General features: G+C 47.4%; 1 long non-coding RNA gene across 1 annotated transcript in view; it reads left to right on the top strand.

Moving 5' to 3' along the window:
- The first annotated feature begins 281 nt into the window (after positions 1-281).
- The window catches only part of LOC125774356 (uncharacterized), a 47201-nt gene continuing 35375 nt past the window's right edge, over positions 282-12107 (top strand). The window contains exons 1-3 of the long non-coding RNA XR_007420840.1: positions 282-499; positions 3804-4908; positions 10971-11572. This is a non-coding gene — a long non-coding RNA (uncharacterized LOC125774356). The remainder of the gene's footprint in view (positions 500-3803; positions 4909-10970; positions 11573-12107) is intronic.

The following is a 12107-nucleotide window of genomic DNA, read 5'->3' as shown; positions in this document are numbered from 1 at the left end:
TTGGCTTATGTGTCTTGGCTAATGTGTCTCGGCTAAAGTGTCTTGGCTAAGGTGTCTTGGCTAAAGTGTCTTGGCAAAGGTGTCTTGGCTAAGGTGTCTTGGCTAATGTGTCTTGGCTAAGGTGTCTTCGCTAAGGTGTCTTGGCTAATGTGTCTCGGCTAATGTGTCTTGGCTAAAGTGTCTTGGCTAAGGTGTCTTGGCTAAGGTGTCTTGGCTAATGTGTCTTGGCTAAGGTGTCTTGGCTAATGTGTCTTGGCTAAGGTGTCTTAGCTAAGGTGTCTTGGCTAATGTGTTTTGTCTAAGGTGTCTTGGCTAATGTGTCTTGGCTAAGGTGTCTTTGCTAAGGTGTCTTGGCTAAGGTGTCTTGGCTAATGTGTCTTGGCTAATGTGTCTTGGCTAAGGTGTCTTGGCTAAGGTGTCTTGGCTAAGGTGTCTTGGCTAAGGTGTCTTGGCTAAGGTGTCTTTGCTAAGGTGTCTTGGCTAAGGTGTCTTGGCTAAGGTGTCTTGGCTAATGTGTCTCGGCTAATGTGTCTTGGCTAAAGTGTCTTGGCTAAGGTGTCTTGGCTAAAGTGTCTTGGCTAAGGTGTCTTGGCTAATGTGTCTTGGCTAAGGTGTCTTGGCTAATGTGTCTTGGCTAAGGTGTCTTGGCTAAGGTGTCTTGGCTAAGGTGTCTTGGCTAAGGTGTCTCGGCTAATGTGTCTTGGCTAAAGTGTCTTGGCTAAAGTGTCTTGGCTAAGGTGTCTTGGCTAATGTGTTTTGGCTAAGGTGTCTTGGCTAAGGTGTCTTGACTAATGTGTCTTGGCTAAGGTGTCTTGGCTAATGTGTCTTGGCTAATGTGTCTCGGCTAAAGTGTCTTGGCTAAGGTGTCTTGGCTAAGGTGTCTTGGCTAATGTGTCTTGGCTAAGGTGTCTTGGCTAAGGTGTCTTGGCTAAGGTGTCTTGGCTAATGTGTCTCGGCTAAGGTGTCTTGGCTAATGTGTCTTGGCTAATGGGTCTTGGCTAAAGTGTCTTGGCTAAGGTGTCTTGGCTAATGTGTCTCGGCTAAGGTGTCTTTGCTAAGGTGTCTTGGCTAATGTGTCTTGGCTAATGTGTCTCGGCTAATGTGTCTTGGCTAAGATGTCTTGGCTAAGGTGTGTTGGCTTATGCGTCTTGGCTAATGTGTCTTGGCTAAAGTGTCTTGGCTAAGGTGTCTTGGCTAAAGTGTCTTGGCTAAGGTGTCTTGGCTAAGGTGTCTTGGCTAAGGTGTCTTGGCTAAGGTGTCTTGGCTAAGGTGTCTTGGCTAATGTGTCTCGGCTTATGTGTCTTGGCTAAGGTGTCTTGGCTAAGATGTCTTGGCTAAGGTGTCTTGGCTTATGTGTCTTGGCTAATGTGTCTCGGCTAAAGTGTCTTGGCTAATGTGTCTTGGCTAAAGTGTCTTGGCTAAGGTGACTTGGCTAAGGTGTCTTGGCTAATGTGTCTTGGCTAAGGTGTCTTGGCTAATGTGTCTTGGCTAAGGTGTCTCGGCTTATGTGTCTTGGCTAATGTGTCTTGGCTAAAGTGTCTTGGCTAAGGTGTCTTTTCAAATGTGTCTTGGCTAAGGTGTCTTGGCTAATGTGTCTTGGCTGAGGTGTCTTCGCTAAGGTGTCTTGGCTAATGTGTCTCGGCTAATGTGTCTTGGCTAAAGTGTCTTGGCTAAGGTGTCTTGGCTAAGGTGTCTCGGCTTATGTGTCTTGGCTAATGTGTCTTTGCTAAAGTGTCTTGGCTAAGGTGTCTTGGCAAATGTGTCTTGGCTAAGGTGTCTTGGCTAATGTGTCTTGGCTAAGGTGTCTTCGCTAAGGTGTCTTGCCTAATGTGTCTCGGCTAATGTGTCTTGGCTAAAGTGTCTTGGTTAAGGTGTCTTGGCTAAGGTGTCTTGGCTAATGTGTCTTGGCTAAGGTGTCTTGGCTAAGGTGTCTTGGCTAAGGTGTCTTAGCTAAGGTGTCTTGGCTAAGGTGTCTTTGCTAAGGTGTCTTGGCTAAGGTGTCTTGGCTAATGTGTCTTGGCTAATGTGTCTTGGCTAAGGTGTCTTGGCTAAGGTGATTTGGCTAAGGTGTCTTGGCTAAGGTGTCTTGGCTAAGGTGTCTTGGCTAAGGTGTCTTGGCTAATGTGTCTCGGCTGATGTGTCTTGGCTAAGGTGTCTTGGCTAAGGTGTCTTGGCTAATGTGTCTTGGCTAAGGTGTCTTGGCTAATGTGTTTTGTCTAAGGTGTCTTGGCTAATGTGTCTTGGCTAAGGTGTCTTTGCTAAGGTGTCTTGGCTAAGGTGTCTTGGCTAATGCGTCTTGGCTCATGTGTCTTGGCTAAGGTGTCTTGGCTAAGGTGTCTTGGCTAAGGTGTCTTGGCTAAGGTGTCTTGGCTTATGTGTCTCGGCTAAGGTGTCTTGGCTAAGGTGTCTTGGCTAAGGTGTCTTGGCTAAGGTGTCTTGGCTAAGGTGTCTTGGCTAAGGTGTCTTGGCTTATGTGTCTCGGCTAAGGTGTCTTGGCTAAGGTGTCTTGGCTAAGGTGTCTTGGCTAAGGTGTCTTGGCTAAGGTGTCTTGGCTAATGTGTCTCGGCTAATGTGTCTTGGCTAAGGTGTCTTGGCTAAGGTGTCTTGGCTAAGGTGTCTTGGCTAAGGTGTCTTGGCTAATGTGTCTCGGCTAAGGTGTCTCGGCTAAGGTGTCTTGGCTAAGGTGTCTTGGCTAAGGTGTCTTGGCTAAGGTGTCTTGGCTAAGGTGTCTTGGCTAATGTGTCTCGGCTAATGTGTCTTGGCTAAGGTGTCTTGGCTAAGGTGTCTTGGCTAAGGTGTCTTGGCTAATGTGTATTGGCTAATGTGTCTTGGCTAAGGTGTCTTGGCTAATGTGTCTCGGCTAAGGTGTCTTGGCTAATGTGTCTTGGCTAAAGTGTCTTGGCTAAGGTGTCTTGGCTAAGGTGTCTTGGCTAATGTGTCTTGGCTAAGGTGTCTTGGCTAAGGTGTCTTGGCTAAGGTGTCTTGGCTAAGGTGTCTTGGCTAATGTGTCTTGGCTAATGTGTCTTGGCTAAGGTGTCTTGGCTAATGTGTCTCGGCTAAGGTGTCTTGGCTAAGGTGTCTTGGCTAAAGTGTCTTGGCTAAGGTGTCTTGGCTAAGGTGTCTTGGCTAAGGTGTCTTGGCTAAGGTGTCTTGGCTAAGGTGTCTTGGCTAATGTGTCTTGGCTAAGGTGTCTTGGCTAATGTGTCTCGGCAAAGGTGTCTTGGCTAATGTGTCATGGCTAAGGTGTCTTGGCTAATGTGTCTTGGCTAAGGTGTCTTGGCTAAGGTGTCTTGGCTAATGTGTCTTGGATAAGGTGTCTTGGCTAAGGTGTCTTGGCTAAGGTGTCTTGGCTAATGTGTCTCGGCTAATGTGTCTTGGCTAAGGTGTCTTGGCTAAGGTGTCTTGGCTAAGGTGTCTTGGCTAAGGTGTCTTGGCTAAGGTGTCTTGGCTAATGTGTCTCGGCTAAGGTGTCTTGGCTAATGTGTCTTGGCTAAAGTGTCTTGGCTAAGGTGTCTTGGCTAAGGTGTCTTGGCTAATGTGTCTTGGCTAAGGTGTCTTAGCTAAGGTGTCTTGGCTAATGTGTTTTGTCTAAGGTGTCTTGGCTAATGTGTCTTGGCTAAGGTGTCTTTGCTAAGGTGTCTTGGCTAAGGTGTCTTGGCTAATGTGTCTTGGCTAATGTGTCTTGGCTAAGGTGTCTTGGCTAAGGTGTCTTGGCTAATGTGTCTTGGCTAAGGTGTCTTAGCTAAGGTGTCTTGGCTAAGGTGTTTTGTCTAAGGTGTCTTGGCTAATGTGTCTTGGCTAAGGTGTCTTTGCTAAGGTGTCTTGGCTAAGGTGTCTTGGCTAATGTGTCTTGGCTAATGTGTCTTGGCTAAGGTGTCTTGGCTAAGGTGTATTGGCTAAGGTGTCTTGGCTAAGGTGTCTTGGCTAAGGTGTCTTGGCTTATGTGTCTCGGCTAAGGTGTCTTGGCTAAGGTGTCTTGGCTAAGGTGTCTTGGCTAATGTGTCTTGGCTAAGGTGTCTTGGCTAAGGTGTCTTGGCTAAGGAGTCTTGGCTAAGGTGTCTTGGCTTAGGTGTCTTGGCTAATGTGTCTCGGCTAAGGTGTCTCGGCTAAGGTGTCTTGGCTAATGTGTCTTGGCTAAGGTGTCTTGGCTAAGGTGTCTTGGCTAAGGTGTCTTGGCTAAGATGCTTGGCTAATGTGTCTTGGCTAATGTGTCTTGGCTAAGGTGTCTTGGCTAAGGTGTCTTGGCTAAGGTGTCTTGGCTAAGGTGTCTTGGCTAATGTGTCTCGGCTAATGTGTCTTGGCTAAGGTGTCTTGGCTAAGGTGTCTTGGCTAAGGTGTCTTGGCTAATGTGTATTGGCTAATGTGTCTTGGCTAAGGTGTCTTGGCTAATGTGTCTCGGCTAAGGTGTCTTGGCTAATGTGTCTTGGCTAAAGTGTCTTGGCTAAGGTGTCTTGGCTAAGGTGTCTTGGCTAATGTGTCTTGGCTAAGGTGTCTTGGCTAAGGTGTCTTGGCTAAGGTGTCTTGGCTAAGGTGTCTTGGCTAAGGTGTCTTGGCTAAGGTGTCTTGGCTAAGGTGTCTTGGCTAATGTGTCTTGGCTAAGGTGTCTTGGCTAAGGTGTCTTGGCTAAGGTGTCTTGGCTAATGTGTATTGGCTAATGTGTCTTGGCTAAGGTGTCTTGGCTAAGGTGTCTTGGCTAATGTGTCTTGGCTAATGTGTCTTGGCTAAGGTGTCTTGGCTAATGTGTCTCGGCTAAGGTGTCTTGGCTAATGTGTCTTGGCTAAAGTGTCTTGGCTAAAGTGTCTTGGCTAAGGTGTCTTGGCTAAGGTGTCTTGGCTAAGGTGTCTTGGCTAATGTGTCTTGGCTAATGTGTCTTGGCTAAGGTGTCTTGGCTAATGTGTCTTGGCTAAGGTGTCTTGGCTAATGCGTCTTGGCTAAGGTGTCTTGGCTAAGGTGTCTCGGCTAAGGTGTGTTGGCTAAGGTGTCTTGGCTAAGGTGTCTTGGCTAATGTGTCTCGGCTAATGTGTCTTGGCTAAGGTGTCTTGACTAAGGTGTCTTGGCTAATGTGTCTTGGCTAATGTGTCTTGGCTAAGGTGTCTTGGCTAAGGTGTCTTGGCTAAGGTGTCTTGGCTAATGTGTCTTGGCTAAAGTGTCTTGGCTAATGTGTCTCGGCTAAAGTGTCTTGGCTAAGGTGTCTTGGCTAAGGTGTCTTGGCTAAGGTGTCTTGGCTAAGGATTCTTGGCTAAGGTGTCTTGGCTAATGTGTCTCGGCTAAGGTGTCTTGGCTAAGGTGTCTTGGCTAAGGTGTCTTGGCTAAGGTGTCTCGGCTAAGGTGTCTTGGCTAAGGTGTCTTGGCTAATGTGTCTCGGCTAATGTGTCTTGGCTAAGGTGTCTTGACTAAGGTGTCTTGGCTAATGTGTCTTGGCTAAGGTGTCTTGGCTAAGGTGTCTTGGCTAAGGTGTCTTGGCTAATGTGTCTTGGCTAAAGTGTCTTGGCTAATGTGTCTCGGCTAAAGTGTCTTGGCTAAGGTGTCTTGGCTAAGGTGTCTTGGCTAAGGTGTCTTGGCTAAGGATTCTTGGCTAAGGTGTCTTGGCTAATGTGTCTCGGCTAATGTGTCTTGGCTAAGGTGTCTTGGCTCAGGTGTCTCGGCTAATGTGTCTTGGCTAAGGTGTCTTGGCTAATGTGTCTTGGCTAATGTGTCTTGGCTAAGGTGTCTTGGCTAAGGTGTCTTGGCTAATGTGTCTTGGCTAATGTGTCTTGGCTAAGGTGTCTTGGCTAATGTGTCTCGGCAAAGGTGTCTTGGCTAATGTGTCTTGGCTAAGGTGTCTTGGCTAAGGTGTCTCGGCTTATGTGTCTTGGCTAATGTGTCTTGGCTAAAGTGTCTTGGCTAAGGTGTCTTGGCAAATGTGTCTTGGCTAAGGTGTCTTGGCTAATGTGTCTTGGCTAAGGTGTCTTCGCTAAGGTGTCTTGGCTAATGTGTCTCGGCTAATGTGTCTTGGCTAAAGTGTCTTGGCTAAGGTGTCTTGGCTAAGGTGTCTTGGCTAATGTGTCTTGGCTAAGGTGTCTTGGCTAATGTGTCTTGGCTAAGGTGTCTTAGCTAAGGTGTCTTTACTAATGTGTTTTGTCTAAGGTGTCTTGGCTAATGTGTCTTGGCTAAGGTGTCTTTGCTAAGGTGTCTTGGCTAAAGTGTCTTGGCTAATGTGTCTTGGCTAATGTGTCTTGGCTAATGTGTCTTGGCTAAGGTGTCTTGGCTAAGGTGTCTTGGCTAAGGTGTCTTGGCTAAGGTGTCTTGGCTTATGTGTCTCGGCTAAGGTGTCTTGGCTAAGGTGTCTTGGCTAAGGTGTCTTGGCTAAGGTGTCTTGGCTAAGGTGTCTTGGCTAATGTGTCTCGGCTAAAGTGTCTTGGCTAAGGTGTCTTGGCTAAGGTGTCTTGGCTAAGGTGTCTTGGCTAATGTGTCTCGGCTAAGGTGTCTCGGCTAAGGTGTCTTGGCTAATGTGTCTTGGCTAAGGTGTCTTGGCTAAGGTGTCTTGGCTAAGGTGTCTTGGCTAAGGTGTCTTGGCTAATGTGTCTTGGCTAAGGTGTCTTGGCTAAGGTGTCTTGGCTAAGGTGTCTTGGCTAATGTGTCTCGGCTAATGTGTCTTGGCTATGGTGTCTTGGCTAAGTTGTCTTGGCTAAGGTGTCTTGGCTAATGTGTCTCGGCTAATGTGTCTTGGCTAAGGTGTCTTGGCTAAGGTGTCTTGGCTAATGTGTATTGGCTAATGTGTCTTGGCTAAGATGTCTTGGCTAATGTGTCTCGGCTAAGGTGTCTTGGCTAATGTGTCTTGGCTAATGTGTCTTGGCTAAGGTGTCTTGGCTAAGGTGTCTTGGCTAAGGTGTCTTGGCTAAAGTGTCTTGGCTAAGGTGTCTTGGCTAAGGTGTCTTGGCTAATGTGTCTTGGCTTAGGTGTCTTGGCTAAGGTGTCTTGGCTAAGGTGTCTTGGCTAATGTGTCTTGGCTAAGGTGTCTTGGCTAATGTGTCTCGGCTAATGTGTCTTGGCTAAGGTGTCTTGGCTAAGGTGTCTTGGCTAATGTGTCTTGGCTAATGTGTCTTGGCTAAGGTGTCTTGGGTAAGGTGTCTTGGCTAATGTGTCTTGGCTAAAGTGTCTTGGCTTAGGTGTCTTGGCTAATGTGTCTCGGCTAAGGTGTCTTGGCTAAGGTGTCTTGGCTAATGTGTCTTGGCTAAGGTGTCTTGGCTAATGCGTCTTGGCTAAGGTGTCTTGGCTAAGGTGTCTCGGCTAAGGTGTGTTGGCTAAGGTGTCTTGGCTAAGGTGTCTTGGCTAATGTGTCTCGGCTAATGTGTCTTGGCTAAGGTGTCTTGACTAAGGTGTCTTGGCTAATGTGTCTCGGCTAAGGTGTCTTGGCTAAGGTGTCTTGGCTAAGGTGTCTTGGCTAATGTGTCTTGGCTAAAGTGTCTTGGCTAATGTGTCTCGGCTAAAGTGTCTTGGCTAAGGTGTCTTGGCTAAGGTGTCTTGGCTAAGGTGTCTTGGCTAAGGATTCTTGGCTAAGGTGTCTTGGCTAATGTGTCTCGGCTAAGGTGTCTTGGCTAAGGTGTCTTGGCTAAGGTGTCTTGGCTAAGGTGTCTCGGCTAATGTGTCTTGGCTAAGGTGTCTTGGCTAATGTGTCGTGGCTAATGTGTCTTGGCTAATGTGTCTTGGCTAAGGTGTCTTGGCTAATGTGTCTCGGCAAAGGTGTCTTGGCTAATGTGTCTTGGCTAATGTGTCTCGGCTAAGGTGTCTCGGCTAAAGTGTCTTGGCTAAGGTGTCTTGGCTAAGGTGTCTTGGCTAAGGTGTCTTGGCTAATGTGTCTTGGGTAAGGTGTCTTGGCTAATGTGTCTTGGCTAAGGTGTCTTGGCTAATGCGTCTTGGCTAAGGTGTCTTGGCTAAGGTGTCTCGGCTAAGGTGTCTTGGCTAAGGTGTCTTGGCTAAGGTGTCTTGGCTAATGTGTCTCGGCTAATGTGTCTTGGCTAAGGTGTCTTGACTAAGGTGTCTTGGCTAATGTGTCTTGGCTAAGGTGTCTTGGCTAAGGTGTCTTGGCTAATGTGTTTTGGCTAATGTGTCTTGGCTAAAGTGTCTTGGCTAATGTGTCTCGGCTAAAGTGTCTTGGCTAAGGTGTCTTGGCTAAGGTGTCTTGGCTAAGGTGTCTTGGCTAAGGATTCTTGGCTAAGGTGTCTTGGCTAATGTGTCTTGGCTAAGGTGTCTTGGCTAAGGTGTCTTGGCTAATGTGTCTTGGCTAAGGTGTCTTGGCTAAGGCGTCTTGGCTAAGGTGTCTTGGCTAATGTGTCTTGGCTAAGGTGTCTTCGCTAATGTGTCTCGGCTAAAGTGTCTTGGCTAAGGTGTCTTGGCTAAGGTGTCTTGGCTAAGGTGTCTTGGCTAAGGATTCTTGGCTAAGGTGTCTTGGCTAATGTGTCTCGGCTAAGGTGTCTTGGCTAAGGTGTCTTGGCTAATGTGTCTCGGCTAAGGTGTCTTGGCTAAGGTGTCTTGGCTAAGGTGTCTTGGCTAAGGTGTCTTGGCTAAGGTGTCTCGGCTAATGTGTCTTGGCTAAGGTGTCTTGGCTAATGTGTCTTGGCTAATGTGTCTTGGCTAATGTGTCTTGGCTAAGGTGTCTTGGCTAATGTGTCTCGGCAAAGGTGTCTTGGCTAATGTGTCTCGGCTAAGGTGCCTTGGCTAATGTGTCTTGGCTAAGGTGTCTTGGCTAAGGTGTCTTGGCTAATGTGTCTTGGCTAAGGTGTCTTGGCTAAGGTGTCTTGGCTAAGGTGTCTTGGCTAAGGTGTCTTGGCTAATGTGTCTCGGCTAATGTGTCTTGGCTAAGGTGTCTTGGCTAAGGTGTCTTGGCTAATGTGTCTTGGCTAATGTGTCTTGGCTAAGGTGTCTTGGGTAAGGTGTCTTGGCTAATGTGTCTTGGCTAAGGTGTCTTGGCTAATGTGTCTCGGCTAATGTGTCTTGGCTAAGGTGTCTTGGCTAAGGTGTCTTGGCTAAGGTGTCTTAGCTAAGATGTATTGGCTAATGTGTCTTGGCTAAAGTGTCTTGGCTAATGTGTCTTGGCTAAGGTGTCTTGGCTAATGTGTTTTGGCTAAGGTGTCTTGGCTAAAGTGTCTTGGCTAATGTGTCTCGGCAAAGGTGTCTTGGCTAATGTGTCTTGGCTAAGGTGTCTTGGCTAATGTGTCTTGGCTAAGGTGTCTTGGCTAAGGTGTCTTGGCTAATGTGTCTTGGCTAATGTGTATTGGCTAATGTGTCTTGGCTAAGGTATCTTGGCTAATGTGTCTCGGCTAAGATGTCTTGGCTAATGTGTCTTGGCTAAAGTGTCTTGGCTAATGTGTCTTGGCTAAGGTGTCTTGGCTAATGTGTTTTGGCTAAGGTGTCTTGGCTAAAGTGTCTTGGCTAATGTGTCTCGGCAAAGGTGTCTTGGCTAATGTGTCTTGGCTAAGGTGTCTTGGCTAAGGTGTCTTGGCTAATGTGTTTTGGCTAAGGTGTCTTGGCTAATGTGTCTTGGCTAATGTGTATTGGCTAATGTGTCTTGGCTAAGGTATCTTGGCTAATGTGTCTCGGCTAAGGTGTCTTGGCTAATGTGTCTTGGCTAAAGTGTCTTGGCTAAGGTGTCTTGGCTAAGGTGTCTTGGCTAATGTGTTTTGGCTAAGGTGTCTTGGCTAATGTGTCTTGGCTAAGGTGTCTTGGCTAAGGTGTCTTGGCTAATGTGTCTTGGCTAAGGTGTCTTGGCTAAGGTGTCTTGGCTAAGGTGTCTTGGCTAATGTGTCTTGGCTAATGTGTCTTGGCTAAGGTGTCTTGGCTAATGTGTCTCGGCTAAGGTGTCTTGGCTAATGTGTCTTGGCTAAAGTGTCTTGGCTAAGGTGTCTTGGCTAAGGTGTCTTGGCTAAGGTGTCTTGGCTAAGGTGTCTTGGCTAATGTGTCTTGGCTAATGTGTCTTGGCTAAGGTGTCTTGGCTAATGTGTCTCGGCAAAGGTGTCTTGGCTAATGTGTCTTGGCTAAGGTGTCTTGGCTAATGTGTCTTGGCTAAGGTGTCTTGGCTAATGTGTCTTGGCTAAGGTGTCTTGGCTAAGGTGTCTTGGCTTATGTGTCTCGGCTAATGTGTCTTGGCTAAGGTGTCTTGGCTAAGGTGTCTTGGCTAATGTGTCTTGGCTAAGGTGTCTTGGCTAAGGTGTCTTGGCTAATGTGTCTTGGCTAAAGTGTCTTGGCTTAGGTGTCTTGGCTAATGTGTCTCGGCTAAGGTGTCTTGGCTAAGGTGTCTTGGCTAATGTGTCTTGGCTAAGGTGTCTTGGCTAATGTGTCTTGGCTAAGGTGTCTTGGCTAAGGTGTCTCGGCTAAGGTGTCTTGGCTAAGGTGTCTTGGCTAAGGTGTCTTGGCTAATGTGTCTCGGCTAATGTGTCTTGGCTAAGGTGTCTTGACTAAGGTGTCTTGGCTAATGTGTCTTGGCTAAGGTGTCTTGGCTAAGGTGTCTTGGCTAATGTGTCTTGGCTAAAGTGTCTTGGCTAATGTGTCTCGGCTAATGTGTCTTGGCTAAGGTGTCTTGGCTAAGGTGTCTTGGCTAAGGTGTCTTGGCTAAGGTGTCTTGGCTAATGTGTCTTGGCTAAGGTGTCTTGGCTAAGGTGTCTTGGCTAAGGTGTCTTGGCTAATGTGTCTTGGCTAAGGTGTCTTGGCTAAGGTGTCTTGGCTAAGGTGTCTTGGCTAAGGTGTCTTGGCTAATGTGTCTTGGCTAAGGTGTCTTGGCTAATGTGTCTTGGCTAATGTGGCTCGGCTAAAGTGTCTTGGCTAATGTGTCTTGGCTAATGTGTCTTGGCTAATGTGTCTCGGCTAAGTTGTCTTGGCTAAGGTGTCTTGGCTAAGGTGTCTTGGCTAAGGTGTCTTGGCTAAGGTGTCTTGGCTAATGTGTCTCGGCTAAGGTGTCTTGGCTAAGGTGTCTTGGCTAAGGTGTCTTGGCTAAGGTGTCTTGGCTAAGGTGTCTTGGCTAATGTGTCTCGGCTTAGGTGTCTTGGCTAAAGTGTCTTGGCTAATGTGTTTCGGCTAAGGTGTCTTGGCTAATGTGTCTTGGCTAAGGTGTCTTGGCTAAGGTGTCTTGGCTAAGGTGTCTTGGCTAAGGTGTCTTGGCTAATGTGTCTTGGCTAAGGTGTCTTGGCTAATGTGTCTCGGCTAAGGTGTCTTGGCTAAGGTGTCTTGGCTAATGTGTCTTGGCTAAGGTGTCTTGGCTAATGTGTCTTGGCTAATGTGTATTGGCTAAAGTGTCTTGGCTAAGGTGTCTTGGCTAATGTGTCTCGGCTAAAGTGTCTTGGCTAAGGTGTCTTGGCTAAGGTGTCTTGGCTAAGGTGTCTTGGCTAATGTGTCTCGGCTAAGGTGTCTTGGCTAAAGTGTCTTGGCTAATGTGTCTCGGCTAAGATGTCTTGGCTAATGTGTCTTGGCTAAGGTGTCTTGGCTAAGGTGTCTTGGCTAAGGTGTCTTGGCTAAGGTGTCTTGGCTAAGGTGTCTTGGCTAAGGTGTCTTGGCTAAGGTGTCTTGGCTAATGTGTCTTGGCTAATGTGTCTCGGCTAAGGTGTCTTGGCTAAGGTGTCTTGGCTAATGTGTCTTGGCTAAGGTGTCTTGGCTAAGGTGTCTTGGCTAAGGTGTCTTGGCTAATGTGTCTCGGCTAAGGTGTCTTGGCTAATGTGTCTTGGCTAAGGTGTCTTGGCTAATGTGTCTTGGCTAATGTGTCTTGGCTAAGGTGTCTTGGCTAAGGTGTCTTGGCTAAGGTGTCTTGGACAAGCTGTCTTGGCTAAGGTGTCTTGGCTAAGGTGTCTTAGCTAATGTGTCTTGGCTAAGGTGTCTTGGCTAAGGATTCTTGGCTAAGGTGTCTTGGCTAATGTGTCTTGGCTAATGTGTCTTGGCTAATGTGTCTTGGCTAATGTGTCTTGGCTAAGGTGTCTTGGCTAAGGTGTCTTGGCTAAGGTGTCTTGGCTAAGGTGTCTTGGCTAAGGTGTCTTGGCTAAGGTGTCTTGGCTAAGGTGTCTTGGCTAAGGTGTCTTGGCTAAGGATTCTTGGATAAGGTGTCTTGGCTAATGTGTCTCGGCTAAGGTGTCTTGGCTAATGTG

The sequence above is a fragment of the Anopheles funestus genome, unplaced genomic scaffold (assembly GCF_943734845.2).
Source record: "Anopheles funestus unplaced genomic scaffold, idAnoFuneDA-416_04 scaffold_75_ctg1, whole genome shotgun sequence".
NCBI classification, from domain to species: Eukaryota; Metazoa; Arthropoda; class Insecta; order Diptera; family Culicidae; genus Anopheles; species Anopheles funestus.
This window is presented reverse-complemented; position numbering and strand designations above follow the sequence as displayed.